The following is a 17,620-nucleotide window of genomic DNA, read 5'->3' as shown; positions in this document are numbered from 1 at the left end:
TCACATCACTAAACTCTGCTTCAGCTGCTTTGTTTATATAAACTGAATAAGAAGTTTTACCATTTTCTGTAATGCCTTTAGAGATCTATGACTATGAAAATGCAGGTATTCCTACTTTAAAATGAGGGAAGGAAAACAAATGCAGCATAAGAAGCAGCCCTCTCTAGGGCAAGTGAAAGAAATATAGGAAAACTCTGTGTGTAATAAGAGCTGTTTGAAAGACAAATTTTCCCATGAGAAGTTTGAAAGAAATTCTAAGACTGCAAAAAAAAGAATTTGGCTTGCCCTATAAATATTGTATGAAAGGGAATTTCTTTTGTTATGAATATGATATTTAGAAATAAAGTAATAACATTGTCAGGAGGACTTTAAATGCCATTTCTTTTTTGTTGATTTTTCACAGGACATGTTTTTATGTTAAAATGTCAATTCAATAATAATTTAAAAATACTCATTTTGATCTGTTTCAGTTCAGTTCTCTTCAGCCGAGGAACTGAAACAAAATAGTATTTCAAGTTGAAATGTCAAGGTGAAAGGAAAATTTTCCCTTAGAAATTTGCTGCAGGAAGCCAACATAATTTTTGTGTTGGAATTACATCTCCCAATAAAAAAAAATATTTGTTTGGTTAGAAGACTTTCCACATGAGCAATTTTCAGCCAGTGCTAGACATAACATTGCTTTTCTTACTTTGACCTTAACCCTGGTCAGAGTGGAGTCAATAGAAAACTTCTGTTAGGAAGGATCCAGGTGGCAGAAGTCCTCTACCTGTCGTAGAACATGAGCCAGAAGTCTACCCACCTGTTGTGTTTACAAAGAGAGAAACAGAAAGTATTTTCTTTATTCAGTTGTTTTTCTAAGAGTTTTTACTAAATGGATACATGCATGTCATGCTGATGCCTTTTACTGGAAAATTTTCCATTTTCACATTCCATCCACGAGCTGCTTTTCTAACTAATGTGATAGAGCTCTCGTGTTTTGGAAGCTGACAGCATTTAACATTGTGTCCAGCATTGCATAATGATGTGTTACTCATCTGGTACGAGTAATTCTTCCAGCATAGGTGTGAAGGCTGTCATTTTTAGAGAGGGTAGGGACCGACTTGGAAGCTTCAACCACAGTTTTTCCAGTGAACAAGTGGGCCTGCTGGGATTTGCACAATTCTGAGCCTCTCAAATATTTGAGTAAAATGTAATATATTAGTAAGAGTTTGCTTTTACAAGCTGCAGTTCATACGGTCATGACAGGAAGGAGCACTAGCACAGAGCAACTTGGGTTTTTTCCTAACACCACCAAGAAGGCATGTAAGCAGTGGTGCGGAGCTGCTGTCTCATGAGCAGAGAAGCCTTTCTGGCTGTGAGTTTGGAAGGAAAAGCCATAGAGGAGAGGAGGGAGGGAGTTACGCTGAGTGAATCATCAGTGGCATGTTTTCCTTGACAGCAAACTAAGTTTAAAGAAGCTCTTCCCCTACCTGAGCCACTTCATGTTTTGGTTTTGTCTTCTTTTCTCTTAATTTGTGCTGTCAGTGATACAGATTAGAGCATGGCCACCCGCGGATGTTTTCACGAGCAACACAGAAGTGCTGTGCTTATTCCTTTTTTTCACCTTCTTCACACTGCTAGCTAGCCGCACTTATGTGAAGTCTAGTGAATTGTCAAATACAATATTACTGTGTGTGATAGTAAAATTTTCTTCTGGTGACTGGTGACAAGTCTCCTGAGTAAAAGAGCCAAGAACCCAGTCTCAGAAGAGAAACCTGCAAGTTCTATAATCTCAGAGTTGAACACACTGAGGTTGCTGAGGATCGGAGCAAATAAAGTCATGGTCTGCTACACAGAATCCGCCACTGCGTCTCTCCTCTCCTCAAGAGAGCTATTTTTATGCAGGTTTTGCCACTTTCTTAAGGCTGCTGCTTTCATTTCGGAGAGAATTTTTTTTCCTCTGATAATTTAAATATTTTTTCTTCATGCTTGACATCACTGTCGCTTCCAAACTTTCAGGGTTAATAGCATGCGTCTGTACCGTTCAGTAGACGCCAAACAAAAAAACTGACCACCACAAAATAAGCTTTGAGATGCCCAAATTGTTTCAAGAGTTAGAGTAGGAAATAATTATGGTAATTGTCTAAAATTTGCTCATAAATGCAACATTATAAAAGCTGTAACTATAAGGGATCTCTCTCTTTTCAATGTAAATTTGTATTCGGTGCTGGACAAATTAGACTCATACATGCAAACAGTATCTGCCCAACAGCCTACCCTGTAAATACAGTAGATTATTTGGGATTTGTTTGCATGTCATATCTTTTAAAAAGAAAAAAAGACAAAATAGGAAAGTATGTGTGAAGAAAAATAGTCCTCGTTTGTCTTTTGTAGTATTTATTTTTTGTGTATTTATTTTGTTAGTATTTCTGGTGCTTGCAGCAGAGAAAAAAATCCTTTAATCTTATTTAATTTATCTATTCTTTTAGAATCACATATTAAGTAAGATGTGTTGGGTAGAAACAAAGTGAAGTCACGGTTAGATATTACAAGATAGGAGATGACAATGGTATCTTTTGTAGTGTGTCTGTTATCTGTGGTGTCATTAAATCTAATGATGTGCTAAATATAAAAGCAGCCTTATCACATCACAAGGCCTTGAATTGTCTCAAAGTTGCCATGCCTGTGGGTTCCCTTTGGCTTTTGGAAAGGGTTTGGAGTCAGAAGAAGCTGCAGTTCAGAGTGCGTTTATGCGATCAAAGCTCTTTAGACAGATGGCTGCTAGCACTCCAAAATGATTAAAATATGTTCCAAGCAACATTAGTCTGTGGGCTTGGGGACCCAACCTTTCATTAGTCAATAAAGGGTCTTGAGTTCTTGAAAATGAAATCTTTAAAAGCTAATAAGGCTGCTGGTTTGCTCTGAGCTGTTCCTTTGGATCTGCAGTTGTGGATTGGACTTGGGCCAGTATCTGTCCAATAATATGAGGCTTTAAAAAAAAAAAAAAAAAAAATCTGGTTACAAGAGGCCTCCCAGCAGATCTGCCTGTTAAACAGTGTTGCCAAAATTTTCAGTCTTGGATACATAAGTTCAGGCATCTAAGTTTGCACTTAGGGAGCTGGGAAGGGATCTGCAGGTGCTCCTTTGGAAAACCAGTCACTTGCTGGAGCATAGTTTAACTATAGGCACCAAAGCTTGATCATTTTGACCTGTACTATTTTATTTTTAAATCCTTATGAGTTGACCCAGGAGCATGTCTAGAATACTTTCAGAGTACCTTAAGCAAGTTTTCCAGAACTTCTGGAAATCAGTAATCGTACAGCATTCCCAAATGTTGTCGATGCTTGCTAAATATGAATGTGCTATAGCACAGTCTGGTGCTGCAGCGCAGTTGGGTTTATTCTCTTGCCTACACCTGCCTTGGGAGAGATAGCAACAGGGGGCTTGTGCAAATGTGAAGTATCTGTAACCTCGGCATGTCTATGTGAGTGCAGCAGCAATAAATGTCTGTTTAATAACTTATTAACAAGCTCAAGCCTTCTGTTTCTTTTTATTCTTTCTCTGACAGAGGAAAAACTGCTCCCACAATTTGTAAACCTCTGAACTTGACGTGTTCTTGCCCCGTAGACTCTTTCCACACGTGTCTCAAAATCTGAAGATATCTCCAAAACACTCCAAGATTTAGCCTACTGCTGTAGAATGCATTTTAAAGCACATCAGAGTTTTGACACACACCAACAGAAGCAAAGCAAGTCGTGGTGATCCCATTAGCTCAATGTGATCCCATTAGCCGAATTGTTCAGCCTGTCTTCTTTCACCTTGGGAACAGCTCTCACATTCCTTTTGTCAGGACTTGATGGGGCTGGCAACTGAAGTTCTTCCCCCACACACACCATAGTTACTCAGACAATGTCATACTCCACTTCTCTTTCCCATAGTCTCTTTGAAGGTTTGCCTGTGCTTCAGCCTGAATGGCCAGTGAGTTTTACTCCGCAAAAAACATAGGCAAGATGTTACTGTGTTCTGATAAATGTACATCGGATTCTGGGTTCTGATTATTTTGACAAGCTGATCTTATTTTTGTTTGTTGTAAAAAATCTGGTTTGTGTGTCCCATTTTGTCCACCATCTGAACAATCCTGCCATCTATTCTGCTTTTACAAATGACTTCTAAGCTGGATCACATTCTCCCTAGTTCTAGGCATAGGTTTTTAACCTCTTTTCTTCAGATGCCTGTGAACTAATTTTTTTCCTCAGACAAAACGAAAAACTGATTTTCCCCAGAGTATATGAAACAAGACAGAGGTCTGCACTGAGAGCTCAGGATTATGTGAACATGCCCATTTCTCTTAGTGTCTCCATTTATGGAGTTCGTTATGAACAGATACATTTACCTTGGACTTAGGAATTCTTCCATTGATTTAAGTCCACCCTGAAGTGGTCCTGTTACTTTATCTCTATTACGGTTCTGTCTCCTAAAATTTAGGGAGTTGACCTGATCATCTAAATGAGTCAGAACTGCAGTGTAAGGAGATGCACAAAGCCTTCATCAAAGTGCTTCATCAAAGGCTCAAATGATCATGAAGAACTAGCACTGGGAAAGGAAACTATAAAGAACAGAATCACAGTGTCTTGGGAGCAGGCAGAATTTCTCTCCTTAGGAATTATGTCTCTCTTTATATCTCCTAAGTTACCAGACTTCATATTAATCACTTCACCCTCTACTCCAGGGAATCACATAAACCCTTTTATTAAGCAAGCCAATGTCCTACACAGCCTGTGTCACTTCTTTTTTGGATTATTTTTCCAAGCTCTGCAGAAGCCCCATTTCCAACAATGTCGTGTAATGACAAAATGCTGCCAAATGCTCCATCCATATACTTGGGTCTGAGGTTTCCAGAGAACCGAGCAGGACTTCAAGAGCAACATGAGTCTGGAAAAATGGATGATTTTTACATGCTGGTGAGCTGCCTGGGGGGTCCTGCTTTGAATATTCTGATCTGTCATTGTTTTCCTCTGGAGTTGCAAGCCCCTGAAACTTGTAAACACTGAGTCCTAAAGGTCTCCGTTTGGGGAGTGGAAATGAAAGGCCTCTTTTGGAATGTTTTTTCTTTGCCTCTCGATTCCCCTAGCTGTAAGACGTGAATAGTGCTACTCATGCATTTTTTGGAAAATACATTGATTTAAGTTTTCTTTATTAGATTCTGCTAAATGCTAAGTGGGGTAAACCTAAATTTATCACAGTAGCTATTGTATTGCAGCAGTCCTTCTGAAATGCAAGTACAGAACTGCCTTTTCCAGACAAACCATACACTGTGAGTGCCCCATTAATACATTTAATGTTTAATGACCAACTGTTTCTCCTGCTTCCTCTAAATTACTGTAAAGTTACTATTCCAAGGAGAGAAAGTAGCTTTTTATTCTGGAGAAGACTGTGGCATTCATCGCTTTGAGTGAGAATGTAATCTCAAACAGTTCATAATATTTCCTCTGCTAAAAGGCAGCAAGAATTTGGAACCCTTTGAAATAAGGATGAGGCTGCAAGAGAGAAAAAAAAGTATTTGCTTTTCAGGTAGATGAACCCAGTTGTTGTATTAGTTCGGGGTTGGTTTTGGGGGCAGGTTTTTTTTGTCAAATCAATGAATATATATATAAATTTGTTGGAGAAATGTTACAGAGTTACTACTTTCTGTTTGTAACAGTGCAGCTCTTTATGATTGAGGGGAAAAAACTGGTTTAGCAAAGGAGGTGTTGAGCCTGCCAAAATTGATGGAGGTGAATTTGGATAGCCATTTAGTGTGGGACAGCTAGACGGGAACAGAGAATAATGTAAAATGAGTAGATTGCTACAGATTTATGCTTGCCAGAACAAAACAGGTAAATTATTTGTGAGTTTAAAGACCCTGAGTTTGCAGACTTAAGTAATGACATGCCTTCAAAAAATATGAGAATCTGTTGGCATAGCAATACTTCTTTTAAACATTATGCTGGAGAAAGGTTACAGGAATGTTGAACTTAAAAATTATTTTTACTCAACTAATGCTTCCATAATGGACGTTAATACTGTTGACATTATTCATGGATTGAATGCAAGCAATTTAGACAATAGATAGTATCAGGTGCTAATAGATCAAACGTAATTACTCTTGATGAAATAATTTTACACAGTTTAGCAAAATTGTTTCAATTATTCACTGTAAAAGAAAACATTGAGTAAAAGGGAAAATACTAAGCTTTCTCCTCTAGGGGCATTATATGCATTTCTGAGTCATACTTTTTCTTCATAGCAACCTTTCCTCTATAACATCTTCCAGTGCAAGTTATTACAATTCTTTTTGCATAAGATAGGTCATGTGAAGTTCAGCTGTAGGTGGGGCCACTGTGGTAGATTGGGGGACAGTCTTAATAGATCCGTTTCATTAATTAAGTCATGCATTTTTTTATTAACAAAACCTGTATGTCAGGTTTAGCCAGCTAGGAGCCATTCTTATGGTTGTTATCTTTGTCAGAAGGAATATTGTGAAAATAAGGAATTACTGTACACGCTTTAACTCCTGATTAAACAGAGGAATGACATCCGCTCACCCGCTGTCCATGAAAAAATAACTTAGGGGCATATCATAGGCTTGATTCATAGGTTCGGATCTTACATATCTCATTAAGGTAAAAAATCTGTACATTGCGTTCAAAATTTACCTTGAAGGATTTGTGTGAAACCTATCCTGTGGTTATTGAGATAAACAAGGTTAAGGCCAAAATTTCAAACATCTAGATTATTTAATGTTTCTTTTTACTCTTGAAGGAACTTTGTCTCCTTGCTACTCTTTTTGGATGTATAAAACAGTATTTTCTTGCATTCTTTTTCATTCCCAGAGATAAAAAGGAAGCAGTAAGATTTCCAGGAAGGAGTTAGTTTTACTAGACACCCAGAACAGTGTATGCACCTGCTGATTGCTACAGCCTTTAGCTTTGTGATCCAAATAAATTCAAGGCATTCTTCACTAGGCTTTTTCCTGCTCCTCAGTGGGAAATGCCCTAATGACTTCCACTGTCATGGAAGAATATTGAACTGGGAGGAGCTTTCACCAAGAGGAAGGAGAAATGCTGTGAATATGTCACTCACCCAAAGGAGTGGGAAGAAGGATGGGTAACATGGTTCATATTATCTGATTTATTTTTTGCTTCTGAACTAGGCAGGATCTTAATGTTATCCAGGCTTATATAACATCACATTCTGTTTGTTTCAGTCATATTCTGTAAAAGGGACTTCCATCCTAAGGTCTTTGGTGGAGATACAGAAATACTTATTCTTTCTTCCCTACTGTCTTTAACAAGAGAGTCATATATTATTATACTTCTACAGTTGTGGCAGTAAAACGAGGACTGCTATGATGTAGGACTTTAGTTCTCCCTCTTGAACAATGTTACTGCTCCTATCAGAGGAGAGTAAAATACCTGTTGAATTTGTATAAGCACAGTAGGCAGTATTCATACTAATAATTATCTTGTCCTGTTCAAAAAAGAAATAAGGAATTGAACAGTATTGAATTCATTGTTGGCTAGATTTCACAACAGCTATCATACTCATTCAGTTTCCTTGTCAGGTCCTGAGAAAATAATTAATTCTTTGGTTCAGTGCAACCAATACATTTCCTGCTACACTATTTCATTTTTACCTGCTGGTTAAGGAGAAATTATATGCTGGCAGAGAGAAAAAGCTGCACTTTGTCTTGTGAACTCTTGCTTCGTGAATTTAAAAATGCTGCCTTTCTCTTCACCCAGGATAAATTAAAGTGCACAACTATACTATTCTTTTACAGATTTTATTTCAGTACCCCGGTGGTCAAAACTCATGAGGATAAAGGAAGAGAGAGGTGAAGGAAGCTGATTTAAAAGTTTTAGGATACAGAAATCAATTCAGTATCTGTTTGCAGCCTCTTCCCTACCCCTACATTTGGAGCTCTCTCTTCACTGTTTTTTCTCCAGCAGCCACCGACCGGTCCAGCACTGTTTTTTCTCCAGCAGCCACCGGTCCAATCTCTCACTTTTCAAGAGGTGAGTTGTGCGATTGGCTTTCCAGTCGGTGTGCCCTATCCAGCTGATGGCCCCTTTTGCCTGGAAAGAAGCCAAGAGTGTCTTCTCAGGTAACAAGGATCTTGGTGCTCGCAGCAGTTCAACAAAACAGGGGAGTCCGCTGTCACTGCCTATGCCCCATGGTGACAATGGTGGCTGAACCTGCAATGGGCAGGTAGAAACTGCCTCCTTGTGAGAAACTCTTGTCTTTTTTCCATAATGGTCCCAGGCCTGGATCTGTCTGCTGAGGTTAACCAGGCTGATGTGCATTGCCAACACATGCATACTGTTAATTGGCTCTTTTGTGTCCTTCCATGAATAATAATTTGCTCTGAGACCTGAACCAAGATCAGGGCCTCAGGTTTCCAGATGCAGCACACGCAGGTAATATGAAGCAATCCTGGGCCCCCAAAGCTTAGCATTTAAAGAAGACAAAAAGTGAGGGAAAGGCACTTTACTCCCGGTGTCGGCATGGCAGGCTGAGGTTTGCATGTTGTGACTTGCTCAGTACCACACGGAAGACATGAAATAGAAGAGGGAATTCAAGACAGAGCTCTGATCCCCAATCCACTAAATCATTCCCCCAGCATGCGTCCTTGTTTCATGCTAAAGGAGAATGGCCCAGACAAGTCTGCCCAGTTGCCTCAGTAAGCATTGGTACAATAGGGAATCAGACTTCCCCTATATTAAATTTCCCAGGCGTTCCCTTTATCATTTAAGCCATCTTTTTAACTGCCTTGTTTCATAGCGCTGAACTGTCCAAGGAGCTGTATGATTTATATGAATAAGGTTTGGCAGCAGCAGCTAGGTAGGACATGGCTTACTGAGTAGTGATACGTTGTCTTTGTGAAAGCCTTAGATTTCAGGAGGTGACTTACTAAGTGTACATGTGCATAGCAATCCCCAAACCATCAGCATTTTCGTATGGGAGAAGCCAGGATAGCTTTAAAGTAGACACAGCAGGTGTCTGTACCCGTCTGGAGGAAGGTTTTTGGACTGCAGCACATGCAGTACTCTTAGTGACTCACTTGCCATTTCAGAGTGGCACGTGTTGCTATGCACGGTACCAAGAAAGCGGGCAAACCGTATGCTGAGCACACTCACCTAGAGTTCATCCGTGTCCCTCACTTCTTGGCACACCAGTGACCACAGCTGGAGCACAGGACACCCTGTTTGCCTTTGGTCAGAGTTGCTTAATACTTTTCAGTAACACCTGTGGGAAAATCAGGCAAAACTGTTCAAATAGTCTCTTTTAGTTTCCTGGGGCAGGAGGGAACTATCCTCAAATTTAAAACCATGATTTTTTTTTTTTTTCTTTAAGTCATTTGAAGATTTTTAACTATCTGAATCATTCAGCAAGAAAGGAATGACAAGAAGGCAGAGCTACATGTGAATTCCCTTCCCAGGTCTGTCACACTGAGGGTTTGTAGCTTTAGTGCTACTCAGCTCATCCATGAGATCATCCCTCTCTCAAATTCCATATGTATTTGGTTATTCTGTCTTTGAAACACGTTTCCATTCTTTGTATTTCTTTTAATTGCCTTCTCCTGGAGAGACTCTTCTCTTCCATCTACTCAGCTGGATGTTCCTGGCCATGTTGGAAGGCAGGGCTGGCTTCCAGCCCTCGGTCCAAGACAGCTTTGTCTCTTGCTTTTCTGGTTCAGTGGGAGAGTTAAGCCAAACGATCACAATAGCAAATCAGGACAGCCATAAAACTCAGGATCATGTCTGATTTATAAAGATAACATTGTATTAAGTACAAGATATTTTCTGAGGTTATTAGTAACAGGCTTTCTTCAGCCGGTCATTCCTGAATGGTGCCATGCGCTTTACTGCTTGATTGATTCATATGCCTTTATGATTTTAATTAATACTGTTTTTATCAGAGCCAATTACCAGTGATTTGAAAACTCCAGGATGTTCAGTTTATTTGTGCCAGTGTTTGGGAATTATTGCCATGATCTTATTTTTGAAATCTATTGAATGGTATCAAGAGCACTAAAGAGGCCATTTAAACACTGGGGAAAAAAATAATGCTTATACTTTGGGGAAAAAATTTATAGTGATTCACATTTTGGAAACTGAAACACTATCAGTGTTTTATTCCCAGATTATTTTCCAAGAAAAAGCTTGGATCCACTGCTGAATCAGTTTATTCAAAATACTCAGGCTCATACTGAAGTTGGTTCATGCAGAGAAGGCTGGAATACTGTGCTGGGGGAGGAGGTCAGGAGACTCCTCCATCCTCCATCCTGTGACATGAGCACAGAGGCACAGATTAAGCCTATATAAATCTCTAAGGAGATGCTTAGATCCTACCTGGCTGTAGCAGAGGAGTACCTTCACTAGATTTTAAAGGATCAGGATAGAAGTGTTTCTCTGTTTAGTGATCTAGACAAGCTGCTTTCCACAGAAAAACAGAAAATTGGAAAACACTTAATAAAACTCGTTAGCTGAGAATATACCCAACTGAAGATGGAAATATTCCCTGTATGGGAACAAAAAGTCTCCGGATCTTAGTATAACTATTTTTGAGTTGTTTTTTTCCTGTGGTGGAAAAGAGGCTAAAAATCCTACGCCATCTTAATGTGAGCCTGAGCTAAGAATTTTAGAGAAACTGAAGCCTTGTAAGAAAATCTCAAATGTGCACTTGTATAACAGGTTTTGAGCAAGTCTGGTGCAGTATTTACTACTACAGTATAAAGGGCTGGGTTCCTTGATGTATATTTCTAGTTGGCATTTTATCAAGGAAATAAACTCGGCTTTTTCTTTATTTTGTGACATGTGGATTGAAACTACATTTTCTCTGTCCAAAGCCTTGATTTAAAAGCATTAGATCATTAAATTAAGTGCTTTTGCATAAGACTAAAATTGTAACTGAGCAGATTATTTATGCAGAGAGAAGCAAGATAAAGTTTCTTTCAAGAGTTCTTTAACATATCAGATTGATAAGAGTCAAAACACCTTTACTGCCATTAAATATTTACCAAGACTTGGCTTTTGGAAGAGGGGCAGTTCAGTGCAGTGTGTTTGGCTCCATGCAATGCTATTGATTAGCTATCAGAAGGACATAGTTAATGGGTAACTGGAGGTATTACAGAGCGCTCCACATTCTTGTCAAGTCTTTTCTCTGAAGATGACCTAAAATAAAGTCAGTTACAACTGGCGTTCACCCTGCGACAGATTGCACAAGCTCACCTACGGTATGAACAAAAGGTTCACAAGAATCAGTTGACCAGGGCTTAAGCAATCCTTTCTAGTAGTTGTTGTCATCACTGCTGGACTTTAGAACTGCACATGTTTACATTTAATTAGAAAGAACACACAGTTTACATCGCACAGTAGCTATCAGAATCGAATCGGAATTGATTTCCGCTCTCTTTCTCAAATGACTCTTTCCTTCAGACTAATTAAAAAACGGCACATAACAAAATAACTCATATAAATTTTAAAGCAATGTAAACACTATTCCCTGGAGACAAAAATAAAAGTCAACAGCACATAGTCATTACATTGAGCTGGTTTTCAGGTGATTCTGATGCCTGCATCATGATATATCTCAGTACTATCAGTTTTATTTTATGTAGGTGTATGGATGGATGTATATATGAAGTACCTCTTTGTACTGAGTGGATGCTTCCCTGACCGTTTCAGTTTTCAGGGTCAGGATTCTTATTTGTTCCATCTGAATCGTTGTGGTTTATCTAATTCAAGAGGTGATTCAGTAATTACTAATTTTTGCAGAAGGATTTTGTTAATTTCAAATAAAATTGTCCGTGTATAGGTCACCCATGTAAAATGGAAGTCAGAAGCCATTATCCTTACCAGTGAGAAGCTGCAAAGGAGACTAAAGGCACAAACTAAATTAGCCTTAACTTCCTACATAATTCCCAACAAAGAAATCTCTATTAGATTTCGTTAGTTATGCAGGCAAATCTAAATTCAAACTACAGTGACAGGAGACGTCATTTAAGGCTCCTAGCAGAAATGCGTGACCCTTGACTGTGCACGTTATTTGTCATCAACAAAGATTTCCATGGTTGGTATTTTGGAGAGTAAAGGTTTAATCCAGCAACTTTTGCTGTGGACTGTCAGGTCCGTGGAAGCCAAAGGGGTTGTGGTCCAGACCAGGGGGGTAGGTAGGTGTGTGGAGCTGTAGGAGCTGATCCTGAAACGCTGGTTCAGAAGACCTGATGTTCATCTATACTCGGTTTCCATGTAAAAGATGATGTTCAGAATGAAGCTCTTGGCAAGGATCATCAAAAAAAAAAAAAAAAAAGGAGAAAGGTAATACATACTGCATCTATTTTCAACCTGTTTTAGTTGGTATACCAGCAGCTCTATTATTTTAGCACACAACCAGGCTTACTGCTTTCTTAAGTTTAGCTTTGAGGAAAAAAGTGTACTGTTCTTAAAACTGATATTGTCAAAAACATACACAACGTATAAAAAATAAACCTCTATGACCTTTAGGACCAGGTCCTCCATCTCTTTTCCACCGTTTGTGTTTCTGCAAATCCCTGACACAGGCAATTTCCCAGCTGGCCCAAGGCCAGAGTCACTGGCTCTACACCACCCACGTACACACCCCTTCAGTGATCCATGTTAACCGAGTGGCCTCCAGCTGCCAGCAGCGAGGCACAGGGACTGCCAGTCCAACCCAAGGACTGGGAAGGTTAAAACACTTCTTGTCTTTGGGCTGGCTGTGCCCCTCCTCCCTGCCTGCTGCCCGAAACTGAGCCAGGATCTGCTCTGCCCCTCCTACACTGCTCGCGCTTCCCAGGGAAAGTGGCTGGGGTTTTGTGATACATGATAAAACGTGGAGTTGTTGGCGCCATCTTAAACATCCTTTATATTCAAATACTGAGGTCACTCTTGATGACTTGATGCCAGTTCTGTCTTCGATTAATAGATAAGATTCACTCTTTATTTGCAGTATTACCTAAACAATCTATTACTGTAGGGGATAACTACACTATTACAAATACTGAGTTAAAGTTATTTTGTTAAATAAAACCATTGGCAAATATTTAAGAATGGCCAAAGCATATGAATTGGCAATAAAGAACAGATACAAGATAGCAAAACTTTCTTGTAACTTGTAGTATGATAAAGTAAACACTGTTCAAAATAAAATTATTTATTAAATTTCAGTTTAATTTTACTTTGTTAGAAGCAGGCCTTTAGAGCTGGATAGTTGCACTCTGTGAATGCTTAGGCTAGAATACACTAATACAGCCAATTCCTTATCAAAGCATGACAGGAACATTTTATAGCAAGCTTGGTTCTAGGAATAACGCGTAGTCTGGTAAAACTGTGAAAAGTATCCACTATAGTTGCTGTTGTATTGAAAACACAGTCCTCTAATTTGTGGAAGATATTTGAGAGTCTGTGAGTCTGTGTCTTGCAATAAGCACAGGTACATTGTGGAACCATAAAGATGTGTAATTAATGCTAACGTGTATCAAGTAATATGCAGGATTAAAACATAAAACCTACAGTAGTCTCTTCTGTAAACTCAGGTGCGCTGTATCTGAGAGTTGATGTATGTGTGAAAAAAGCTAGTGCTAAGTTATCATCTTCCAGGCTCTAATTAATAATTAGAGATAACAGAGACCTCAGCTCTAGGTGCATCGTGTGCTCAGGAAATTGAGGTGCATTTCTTAACTACAAGCTATTAACTGTGGATCTGTGTATCCACAGCTGCAAAAATCTCAAAAACACTTCCTTCTATCCATCAGTATCATGTACGTTTTGGTCTGTTTCAATCAAACATTATTAATCCAGAAAGTATTTTGGGGGAGGCTGGGGACCATTTGACGTTGCAGTGATGTGAGGAAGGATAGGTGGTGCTGGATGTCGTGTGCGTGTTGCTGTCATGTGAGCCCGTGCTGTCTGAGCAATTTGGCCAGTGGCTGCATGAAGTGCGCTGGAGACATTTGATTACTGTGCAACTCTGTAAATGAAGGTTTTGTAATGGGGGTATGGTTTCCAATTATTCCTTGTTGAGTGCATGTCTCAGCAGTCCAACTTCAAGAAAGTCTCAGATGATCAAATCACGTGCCGTATGTCCTTACTACCTCTCCCATGCTAGTCACAGGGGAATGGTGTGGGTACTGCAGTGGTCCTGTATTGTGAAAATGAGGCTCCAAAGAAAATGTTTGCTGTTTGGCATGATCAAAAGACCATCTGGGTTTAGTTTTGTCCTGGATTCAGGCTGTGCTGCACCCAACAGCTCTTTCAACACTGATGAGTCTGTTTTCAGTAGTGAAACTCAGAGCACCTTGCAGAGGTAGTATTGTGAGGAGACTAAGGCCCAAGGAGGAAAAATGTGTTTGCTCGTGGTCTTTAGTTTGTACCTGTTGAAAAACAGAAGTTCTAAGATGGATAAAAGTTAGTTCAAGCTTTCACTGGAGATATTGAACCTTTATTTGAACCGTGTAGTGTCCAGACTGTTTGGGCCATTGTACAGGTCACATGTTTCTCTAGATCACTTTAGAAGGCTGAAACTCAACCTACTGCTCACTGTGGATCCATATTCACATGTAATTGAGTTTGGACGGTATGGCCATGCATAGTCCGCGCTAATCTGTCAATGTGTTATACTGTAAAATCCTGATCTTATATCACCAGCCACCACAGAGATCATCAGTGGTGGGCTCTGTTCAGCAAGTGTTTATCATTGGGTTTGATGAGAGGATATAAAATAAAGGATGCCTGAGCTCATCCTAGACTGAGAATGTGTGGGTACCCCACACACATAAACTACTGTTGTAACATGATCTGTGGCCTGTGCACCACAGTCTGACAGAGCTGCCGCCTTCGGTTAAATTAGCAGGATGTTTGGGTGGTCGTACTGAAGAGAAAACACAGTCCTCTTAACTCCTGTAATTGCAGATGAAAGAAGGCTGGTAAAATACTTGTCTATGGTAGGGCAATGCCATCTAGTTACTAGTCTACCAGCTGTCAGGCTCCTGACTCACATGTAATGCAAACTTGACTATTTTATATCCTCCGCTTCACAGCAAAATATCAAAGTCCTTCTAGGTCTTATGGGCCTTTTTTTAATATCATCTTAGTGCAGTGTTTCCTAAGAGCACCTCTGAGGTAGTATTTTCAAGGTCTCAATGCTGCCTGGCCCTTGAGTGCACTCACTGGTATGAAGGGACCCACTTCAAAGTCATCCTGAGTGCAGGCTGAGGTCTGAGAGGTCTTCAGAACTTGAGTGTCAGAAACGTTTGTGGTGAAAACCAAGGTCAGATCTACATGCCTTTGGGAACATTGGATGTGTTTATCACTGGGGTGGAGGAGGAGGGAGGGGACGGATAGGGAATGTTTATTTTTTGCTGGTTTTTTCTTTTCATCCTTCAGGTGGAAGTTTTCTGTATGTTGTTTGGTAATTGCTTCAGGTGGAAAATCATTTCCCACCTTGCAGCAAAAGTATGCCTGGCAAGGAGGGAAGTGTTATAAGAGCAGCACTTCATACAGTTGGTTTTCAGCCAAAGTCAAGTCCTTCTGGGAGCTGTTACAACTGGTGAAATTTTTTAGCAGGCTTAAAGCTACTCTGACTTTGGGGGCTGAAGAGCAGGAGCTGCCTAAGTGACATCATCACGTGTCACCTTTTCTTCTTCCTGGACACAGTTAAGGTGGGCCCTTGAAGCTCTCAGACCCACGCTGGAGCATGAAAGGGGCCATGCTACCGTAGTAAAGCAAAAGGCTTACTGTAAGGAACATGTGAATTATGTAAATCAAGGAAGTGTTTGAATGCTTCTGTGACCTATTCTTCAGAGCTAGAACCCCCATTTATTTTTTACTGATAGCATCAATATCCTTTGAAGAAATAATCATTAAATTAATGAAGGAATTTCAAATTCATAGGTGTCGAAATGGACTAAATAAAAGTATTTTAGCAAAACACATATTGATAGAATTGCATGCTTTTGAAAAATCAAAGTTTAAAAGATCTATGAACCACAGTGTCTTTATCTTGAAGAATCACACTGACTACAAAATATATACATATCAGAATCTATCAATCACTCAGATGCAATCATTATGAGATAAAACATGAGATAGTGTATTGCACACCATATTTTTCATGGCCAGTATTTCAGAAGGAGCCCAGGGCCAGTATTTTAGAATCTGAATAAATTACTATATTTTTCCTATGCTCTGGAAAAAAGCCTCTCAGAGGTGTGAACAAGTTAGAATATTTAGGCTATCCTTTTTTTTTTTTTAATCAGGGACCCATATATACACTGAACAGTTTAGCTTCTCATCTGTCTTCTTTTTTCTTTTAATCTTGTGCCAGGTGTTTAAGAAGCAGGTAGCAGTGGTATTTCAGTAACTTGCTTTCAGCATTATTTGCATACCTTTGTATTTTTCCGTAGTGGTCAAAGCTGGACCATAGTGGAACTTCAGTCAGTAAATTCTGTGTGCAACTGTTAACGTAATTTTATTTTTAATGACTCTGTTCTAGGGATTTTAATGTCCCTTTATAAATATTTATATTTTCAATATGTCTTCATTTAATTGAAAAAGTTCTTCACATTATTTTCAGACAACTGCAGGTAGTAGGCATAATGACATATGAACACTCTGACCTTTTAACTTCTGGATTTCTATTAGTTCATCCACATTTTGCTTGTCCATGTATTTTATATTTTGGTTTGTATATGATTTTTCTTTATGGGCTATTGGAACAAAGGGTGTTTTCCATACAAACATCTTAATAAACTGGAAAGGAAGAAAATGTGCTATTGCATACTAGCAGCTGTAATGCAGACTGTTTTGAGTATTGTAATCAGTGTGCACTGCTAATAGAAATCCACACTGTAATTATGTTTGATGTTTGCATGGTCAGCGGTCAGAGGGATGGTCTCAAGTCATATTCATCAATACAGCCACAGCTTCCGATATTCCTGAAGTTGTTTTGAAATTACCTCAATTATTTATCTAAAAACACTGTTCATTATGATATCCTGTTGCCATCACTTTTGTCATAAATTTCTTCTGTGAATTTCTTCTACTACCAGTGTCATTTTTCACTGGTGTAAAATTCACCAATGAATTATGGCTATGAAGAGATGAGAAGCAATTGTGGCTAGTTCCACAGAGATCTTTCTGGTGCAGGCTCCTCCCCTAGTAATCAGCTATTAATGTGATTTCTACTATTGCACTTTAATAACAAGCAGCTGGCTACCTACTGACTCCTTGGGAAATAATTCCATAGTCAACAGGCTTTTTTGAGATTTTTTTTTATTTGATGCACCATCATCTTCTTTATTCTCCTTTTTTCAATTTTTTCTCATTATTTAAAGGTAACCTGTTTGTCTAATATCCTTCTTGTTGCGTATTTTCCATAGCTATTGTTAGCTGATCCAGGCGTATTTTTTTCTTTTAACTTCATTAATCTGTTGCCTTAAGACACTATGCAGTTTCATTTTTAATTTCTGGTCTCCCTTTGATTTATCCAGAACTTTCTGGCACACAAATAAAAAGCATATAGTACTGTATTCTGGTTTGTACAATGAAAGAGTATTATTTTTTGTGCTCTGTGATTTAGTATC

General features: G+C 39.1%; 1 protein-coding gene across 1 annotated transcript in view; it reads left to right on the top strand.

The window, feature by feature from the left end:
• The window catches only part of MIPOL1 (mirror-image polydactyly 1), a 181,853-nt gene that overhangs the window by 142,455 nt on the left and 21,778 nt on the right, over positions 1-17,620 (top strand). The window lies entirely within an intron of this gene.

Source organism: Eurypyga helias, unplaced genomic scaffold, assembly GCF_000690775.1.
Source record: "Eurypyga helias isolate BGI_N326 unplaced genomic scaffold, ASM69077v1 scaffold15673, whole genome shotgun sequence".
Classification (NCBI taxonomy): domain Eukaryota; kingdom Metazoa; phylum Chordata; class Aves; order Eurypygiformes; family Eurypygidae; genus Eurypyga; species Eurypyga helias.
The sequence above is the reverse complement of the archived record's forward strand: the minus strand, read 5'-3'. Positions and strand labels throughout refer to the sequence as shown.